This window comes from Malania oleifera, chromosome 13 (assembly GCF_029873635.1).
Source record: "Malania oleifera isolate guangnan ecotype guangnan chromosome 13, ASM2987363v1, whole genome shotgun sequence".
NCBI classification, from domain to species: Eukaryota; Viridiplantae; Streptophyta; class Magnoliopsida; order Santalales; family Ximeniaceae; genus Malania; species Malania oleifera.
Genome location: NC_080429.1, coordinates 65,385,451 through 65,394,954, shown reverse-complemented (window position 1 = coordinate 65,394,954; position 9,504 = coordinate 65,385,451).

Here is a 9,504-nt window from a genome sequence, read left to right as displayed (position 1 = left end):
TTATCCTTCGATTTCAGCTTAAATCGGGAAAAAAATCAAAGAGAGAGAGAGAGGAATGAAATAAACCTTTAAAAAAATGACTTGGGTCGCATTTATAGGTTTCCCTTACCTGGCTGTGGTAACTCTAAACCGTCGACGATTTTCTCTGAGCTTACAAAAACATCGATGGTTTGGCTTGTGCCAAACCAAATTTCCTCTTTTCTTTATTATTTCATTATTTATTATTATTTTCCTTTTTCAAGTCTCTACATGTTGGCACGACCATTGTGTTAAACATCAAGGTCATAAAGCCAAGGTCTTCTTAAAAGAATATGAGCAACATCCTTAGGAAGAAAATCACACCAAATATTGTCCTCATAATCACCAATATTAATGGGGACTAGACATCTATGGCTCATGGGCATGGTAGTGGCATCAACCCAAGCTACCTTATGTGGCTGTGGGTGCAGCTTAACTTTCAAATTCAACTTTTTAGCTACATATTGAGACACAACATTCATACAAATTCCACCATCAATGATCATTTTGCAACTTTTATTCCCACACTTGATGTAAGTATGGCAAATAGAAGTGCAGTACCAATTCTCTTGTTCTCAAGGAGTCACCATGATGCATCTCATCAAACTCAGCCTAGCACTCTCATTTAGTTCACTTGATAACTCATATATTGAGGTATCTCTCTCAACATCAATCCCACAAACTAGATAAGGATTCCCAACTTGAGTAGACATCTTAAGGCTTGGGGAAGGAATCAGACAATACTAGGGAAACACTTGGATGGTTTTTGGTCACACAAAGTAGGGTCAAGTGTAAACCTAACCAAACTAAGTTCCAAATAGCCAAAACTCAAGAATCTGCACAAGATGTACAGGGCCAATTCGTCAACTATTTTTTGAAACTGTCGACAGTTTCAGACAATACTGAAATCCTCTAAGTTGCTAATGGATGGGTAATTTCACCCGCGAACGCCCTCTAGTATTTGGGGCATAACCTTTTTTTAGAAAATTCCAAATAGGGTGATCTTGGTATCAAAAGAAAACTAAGAGAATTTCCCACAACTTTTATTTTTTACCTTTTTGAATATGGGAAGTTTTTTATTCAGAAAATTACACATCAATTCGACAATAGAAAAAATGAAGATGTTGGGACTTAGAGGGTTCGCCTAATTCGACCTAGGCTCTGATACCAAGATGAAGTTGGACGAGATGGATCAACCGAATCCTATGGTTCAATACTAGTACAAGAACATATACTCAAAATACTTTAAATTAAGAATTTAATTATCTGAACATAAACACCATAAATCATGCTATATTTGACATGTTGTTGGAATTTTGAGAAGGTGTATGATGCTGTTCTGAAATAAGTCCCAATTGGTCTTTCACAAAGGAATCAAGTTACCAAGATAATTGTTTGGATGACTTGATGTTTGTTCAACACAAGTTAGACCACGCGGAGGTCCTTCAAACAAGCGTTGAAGTACCAAGACAAACGCAGCAATGTAATGAAGGGAAGGTGGTCCTGGGGTGTATTTTGTGGTGGTCGTGTGGATGTGTTGGAGGGGAGACCATGTGGGTTAGAGAGGAGAGGTGGAGATGGAGTCACTAGATAGAATAGTGGTCTCTCACCACCTGATCTCCAGAGAGAACGCATTGCCTCACACTACCCAATCAAATTATGGACAAAGCTTTCAAGCTTTAGCAAAGGAAATTTCTTTCAATATTCATCAAATCTTAGCTATATTTTCAAGTATTACAATGGAGATATATAAGCTAACATGGGGGGGAGGGGGAAGACAAGACATTAACTTAGCTAATAATTCCCACACAAGCATGGGAGACATGGCTAAATAATACACACAACTTACTAACAAATTAAATACTAACACAACTTACTAAACTCATACATTAAACACTCTCACATGCAAGCTAAGCTTAAGTGTCTTGCAATATTACAAATTAAAATATAGAGGCACAAGTCAAAAGGGAGGCCCAATCTGTGTGGGGCCTACATGGGTCTTGAACTCAAACTTGCTTCAATACTTCATTTGGGGTCTTCAAGTACCTAATTAGTCTTGAAATAGCATATCCAAGAAAAATGTCAAATCCAAACTATCTAAGCAAATACAAATCATCATAATAATAAAGTCTTCAAGTAGATGCATAATAATAAAGTCTTCCATCCAAATAGTAGATGGTCTTCAAATCAAAAGTCTCCAAATCATCCCACAGGAAACTAAAAAACAGGTTTAATGATAGTAGACACCTGGAAGTCATCCACGTGTCACAATATCTGCAAAAGAAATGGGTTGATCCCTATCAATTATAGTATTATTGGGTCCCTATTCTCTTTGGGCTAGGGATTGAGATTTGTCTGTGGGACAATTCCTTGTCATAAAAGTAACTAAATTAAAAAATAAATAAAAATGTGTCAGTTTGGTTAGGCATCTAAGAGGGAGAGTGAAGGGTGACTTTAAACTTCTACTTTTTATTGCAAATTGTATGATATGTACAAAATTTAATTTTACTTTTAGATGAATGAGTACAATAAGATATTCAATGAAATATTCAATTTATGCAATAATTGAGATGGTTAAAAAAAATGACTAACATAAAGTACACAACCAAAACGTAAAGTAAAGGAGAGATAAGAGTGGCATGCAAAATTTATAGTGGTTTGGTTGTTGACCTATCTCCACTCCCCATGGTTTGAGCTCTCCAATAATAATTTTGATATTACAATTTTTAGGACAACCGTCCTACCATTGTTGGATTCAACAACCAACAACTATGACATAACACCAGGGACAACAAAACCCTTTGCAGTCAACATAGCCCCAACTATATGGCCTTTGGCCAACCACAATGCCATAGAACTCTAGGACACACCAACCCCACTAGGATTATACCCAAACAATTGATTGTTGCAACACTCCAAGACACATGTCCGCCGAGATTACACCCAATCAACATAGTGCTGTAACACTTTGGGACACAGGTCCCATCGGGATTACACCCAATCAGCACAATGTCATAGCAATCTAAGACACGTGTATCTTATCAAGATTACACCTAATCAATGACGTGCCTTAGCATTTTGGGACTCATCCATCCCATCGATATCACACCCTAATAAAGAACAAAAATAAGAATAGGAAAAACCTACAAAGTATTTTTCTAGTTTGCACAAATATGTTTTGGAATTTAGAATCTCTAAGATTAAAAAAACTTAATAAAGTCCCAACCTGTTAGGAAGATATTCAATGAATGCACTATGAATCATATTTAAGAAAACAGTTAGCTCAACCAAGACAGTAGTGAAGGCTCCTTCAAGATGTGTATTTCGATTAATTTTCTTCAAGTTGGTTGTGCTCAATTTATAGATTGCATTAGGTCCTTAGCTTTGACTCAACCATAATTGTCTAATGATTAGGAAGTTACATGCAAAAGGAATGAATTTTGATCCCTAACTAATATGGAAACTTCAACTCATTAAATCATTCTTCTTGGTTTCTTCATTTAAAATATGAACTTGAATATTCTTGTCAAGGAGCAATGACAAAATCTATTTTAGATCACAAATAATATTATAGAAAATATTTCAAGTGGATCAGTAAGTTGTAGTACAGCATCTCCTAGTGCATCCATAGATGAATATATAATTACGTCTATGATTTTGTGTATAAGTGCATCTTTGACTACATATGTAAGTCAAACTAGTTTTAATTTTGAATTTCCATCTCCAACAGATGAAATTCTTCAAGATATGAAATTAGAGCTCAATAAATTCCAAGGATTTAATCTTCTATAGATATGACAATTCTAATAAAGTTAAGTCAAACAAAAATTTGAATTTGAATTGTATCCATTAAAACTCTTGTCATTAGCTTAATAAGAAACCTAATTAACATCATATTGAAGCTATAATATAGGAAATATATTAAATAAAAATAGTTCAGTGAGTTGTTAATCAAGTCTCATAATTGTCTTTTGTTTGCGGTGTATCTATAAATGAGTCTATGAATGTCATGTTGACACATTAATATAGGGAAAGTAATAGTGCGACTGATTTTCTTACTAAAGAAGGAGAAATGAGAAATAATGTAATTTACGAAAAATAACACCGTTTATCACGTTATCTGAAAGGTATTCTTCGGATGGATAGATGGGATCTCACTTCGTTCATCATTAGTTCAAATATCGAGTTTTGTTTGGTGAATTTTGATTTCTCTATGTTTGTTTGTGTTTTTATCTTCTTTGTTAGCTTTATTTAATTTTGTTGTCCTGATTTGGTTGGTTGCTTGTGTTGTTTCTGGGAGGGTTTTATTTTATTTTTCTATTATCTCCCTTTTGCTTATCTTGTAACCACGGTTTTTTTCCGTCAAAAGTGAGGATTTATTAATAAATAATTGGAGGTACCGTCCTCTTTTAATAAAAAAAAAAAAAAAAAAAAGTTTGTAAATGCATATGTAAAGTTTATAAATGAGTCTGTAAATGCATATGTAAAATTTATAAATGAGTCTATGACTCATATATATTTATCACATAATTAGAGCATATCACACTATATGTGTATATCACATGATCAATACATCTCTCTCTCTCCCTCTCTCTCTCTCTCTCTCTCTCTCTCTCTCTCTCTCTCACACATCATCATCATCATCATCATCATCAAACATATCACATGGTCATGAATAAGGTTTGTTACTCATCAAAATTTAACTTCTATAGTGCTAGATGTTTGGACTTTTATTACAAATTTTAAAAATTGTAATGCTTTCAAGTGTGAATACTTCATTATCTTTAACACAATATTTGCCCATTTAAATGAGGTAATGTATAAATTCGTTGCAAATAGCCTCTAATATACAATAAAATTACTAAAAATATGCAAGTAGGAAATATGAAAATTTCTTTTTAGAACTTGTGTAGAAATATTATAATATATTTGACTGAGAAAAGAAAAGAGAGAGTAAAACAATATTTTTTAAAAAATATTTTCATTGTGTTCAAATGCATATTAAGATCCTTCATTTGTAGAAGTTGAAATATTATCAATAACATATTTTAAGCAAATAATGCTGTTTAATTTGAATTTAAGTTGGCAATTTTTTAAAAAAGTTATGAAGTCTTAATTATACAAGTGGCAAGCACCAAGCCTCGGCCAAGTTGGTCCAAATCTTTGTTCCTTAGTTTGGGACAAAATGTTTAAAATCTAAAAGTTATTTTGGGATTGAAAGAGATGAAGGATGAGAAATAGTCTATCTACCATTATATAACATTGATCTACTTGGCCTCTAATGAATCTAAAGAAAAAAAAAAAAAAAGTTGGGCTAAATCCATCCCAAGATAAGTTGGTCCAACAAAGAATTGGTCTTAGTACGGTACAATTTATGTGCAAATAGTTATCTTAGGCAAGCCTACCCATTCAAATTATATGAGTAGCAAGATGAATTTGGGCCAATTCACATGCCTCTCATTTTGTGTAGCTAACTCTAACCAATGATGTTGCCAAGATGAGAGTTTGTGAAACCTAAAACATATAAGAGGCTTGTCAATCTAGAAAATGTATATGTTGTGACAGTATTGTGTCTCTTTTATTAATATCGAGTTGTACAAAAAATGTAACCTGGACATAATTCTATACTACATGGTTTTTGTGAATTGATAGGGCATCACAGAATGCCTGTTTAATTGTGAAAAATAATTTTTTACTTTTTTTTATAAAAAATTCAACTTATTTTCTAATTTTCTAAAATTCATATTAGAAAGGTAGAAAATACATGTTTTCTTTGGTTGTTCAAAACTATTTTCATTTTTTTTTGTTTTTGATTTCAAAATAATGTAAAAAAAACAACTTGTTTTTAAATTTTCTGAATATTATAAACAATAGTGCTTAGGAACATAAATCTTGACGCTTAAATTTGGATTTGTGTGGATTTGAAAGAAAGTCAACATAATTTTATATTATATTTTTATATAAATCTAAATAAGTCCAAATTTAAGAATCGAATTCCATGTTCCCAAAATGCGAGGTGAGATATTAGAAATGCAGAAATTTAAAAAAAAAATTAAAAAAAAAAGGTGAAATTTTTGTAATTATTTGAAAAATAGAAGTGAAAAATAAAATTATTTACACAAGTGAATACTGCCAGCATTTTTATTATTTTTCATATTTTATTCAAATATTATAAAACTAAAAATTTAACTAATTTATAATTTTTTTGAAAACTAAAAGTAAAAATTGAAGACTGTTTCCACAATTAAACAGACCCAATTTTTTTCTCATTAATATTTCTAAAATGGGATGAACTCAAATCAATTGATTATCCCTAATCTTCACCCATGCAAGATTCTTTGATTTGTCTAATTTTGTGTATTGAGCACATCACCACTTTCCATTCGTAAGTTACAAACATACAACAAGTTAAAAGGTTCCACCGAACTTAGTGCTTGAGATCTATCAAACAGATAGTGGTAATGTGTTTACCTCTCTGCATTGAAAGATAATTTCAGTTATTTGAACTTTTAACCTTTTAATTTGGATGTAATAACCTTATTCTTAGGTGACTGCCCCACTTCATATGATATTTAAATAGTACCTTGAGATACCAATATATATACAAGATGAGATGTCCATCAAGCTTTAATTCTAATTTTGAAAAGGGGAAAAGAAATTAAACCTATATTTAGAGAGGTCTTAGATTTGAATTTATATTGGATTCAAATAAGATGTAATATAAAACTATATTAAAATTTGTTCAAATCTACTTAAATCCAAATTTAAGGTTCAAAAATTCTACTTTCAAACATATTGTAAGGGAATAGGAGATAAGCTGACTACATGTACCCTCATTGTTTGGCTTAGACTCAATTAACAATCCTCCAACCTTTTTGTTTTAAACTATGAAGCGTATTTTAAAATACACAAAATTTTGAAGCTTTTCTAATGAAGTTGTCCGATGCAATATATGAATTTGGGTTTAAAGAGAAACATGGCAATGCACCATATATATAATCACCAAAGTTAAAGAAAATTACCTTCAAGTTTGGATTTATATGAATATGGATAAAATGTATTATAAAATTATTGCAAATACTCGAATCCTGAAAATAAAAGAAATAAATAAGAAAAAAAGAAAAGGGAAATTTTAAAAGGGCAAGCAGTAGGACTCATCAACGAATACCCTATTTTTGTCAACGACTGCCCTTTTGTGTCTCGTTGACAAAGTTTAGGCATCGTCAACGAAGAAATCCCGAACGACAGGAAATTTTAGGTTTAAGGTTCGTTGACGAACCCCTCTTTTCGTCGACAAACGTCCTTCTACAACTCGTCGACGAAGGCTCCATTTCATCGACGAAGTTGGTTGAGTTAACAACCTATAAATAGATTTTTAAGTTACTTCTTCATTAAGAAATCACATATTTCTCTCTCTTTAAACCGCGCCCCACCCCTTCTCTCTACAATTTCTCGCTGTTCGTCGCCCGAATCGACGATCGGGAGTTACCACGAGGATCTAGGGGCATTTCTCTATAAGTCTAGCGAAGTGGATTTTTGAACTAGGTCTTTCCAAGCATCACTCCAAAATTGAGGTAAGGGTAAAAATGGACTATCTGTCTAGCATGTAATTAGTTAAATGGGGTGTATGGACTTGGGGATGTTTAATGGTAGCTAATCTAGGCTTTGAGTTCATTAAGTTGGGGAAAATGTGTTTTCAAGGTTTTTGAACTTCGTATCGCCGTAGGATGGGCTATAGGAGCGTTGTAGGAACTCTTTTAGTACACAGGTAAGGAGATTAAGTTAAGTTAGCTTTTTAGCGAGTTTAGACCGATTGAAATGTTTTTAGTGTAAGTATATTTATGTTTTTAGTTGTTACTTTGAAAATCGACCATTCTCAAATGGACCTTTTTCAAACCTAGGATATATGATATGGTATTCTGAGTAAAAATGAATGGTGGAAAGTTTGGTTTGACCTTATAAATTAAATATAATGTGTTTCTTGGTTGCCTATGGGTTATGTTCAAAATACTAAAATCATGTGGCAAGTGAATATTTTTTTGGAGGTTATTGTATAACCGAGTTTGTGAATGTTTGGGAAATATTGGAACTGTTTGTGAAAAGTACAAGGATTTGATAGGACGACTATAGGCTGGGTTTTATTTGACGACCAGCGGCTGAGTTCTATTTGATGGTCGGGGGCTGGGGTTTTGTTTAGCGGTTGTGAGCCGAGTGATACATGACGGCGGGGGTCCAAGGTTTTTTTTAGCGCCTGTGAGCCAAGATGTATATGACGATTGGGGGGCAGGTTTTATAATATGATAGGTTTTAATATGAAATGAGTTTGAACTATAGTTTTTATTACTTAAATTGCCTGATATGCTTTAGGAACCCTAAAGACCAGTTGTATTAGGAGCACGGTACTGTTGTTAGGGATTCAATATTTGGTCATGTGTACCTACACTGTTCTGGATAGAAGTGTAGGGTGGTTTTAGCTGATTAGCCTACGAAGAGATGGTACCTTCCCTGGAAGTCTGGACTAGGAAGTGGTAAGGCAATCAGATCTGTAACTGGGTTGCAGATGCCTGCAGGTGTATTAGTATATGAATGTTTTGACTTAGTCTGGGTTGATCCCCCAGGGCTAAGTCCAGCCTTCGGACCGCACAACCCGTACCATGGGAGAAGTAAATGGTGTTTAGTCTCAGGGAGTGTCTTTTATGCATATTTGTAGATTTTTGTAAATTATGTTACTTATTTTTATACTATGGAAACGAGATGAGTATTTTCAACTGGGTAAAGTGAGTACAATGTAAAATAGCTATTTTCGGTTAAATGGAGGATGAATGTTTTCTATAAACACTAAATGCATGCTAACCACACACTAATATTAACTTAATCTACCTTACTGAAAAGTGTCTCACCTTAATATACAAATTATCTTTTCAGGACCATCTCGAGGTTGAGTATAGTGAACCCCAGGTTTAGTGATAGCCAGTTAGTTTTTGTGAATGCCTGTAAGAACTCTACTGTATTTAAGTTTCAGGGAAGTTTTCTGGATAAGTAATATGGTTGTACAATCGGAGTTAGTCTCTTTATTTTGGTTGGAATGTAATATGATCGGAAGACTTTTATATATGATATGTGATGACCCAAAAATATATATACGATTAAAGCATAATAATAATAATAATAATAATAATAATAATAATAATAAAAATGGTCATTAAGTTAATATCAACACAGAAGTACTTTTCTATAGGATCATTGATTCTATGTTTGATGTCTAAGAAAAACCTTGTCTTAGCGAGTGTTCCGAGACCATTGCAGTTCAGTCACTCTCTCGAGGTCAGCTTGATCAAAATGGAATTTCATAGGATAAACAGGTTAGACATTGTTTGTACACATAAATAAATACATATACATAAAATAGTGTTTTGACAAACATAATTTGTAGAAATAAATAGTATAATAATAATAATAATAATAATAATAATATAGGTATCTTAT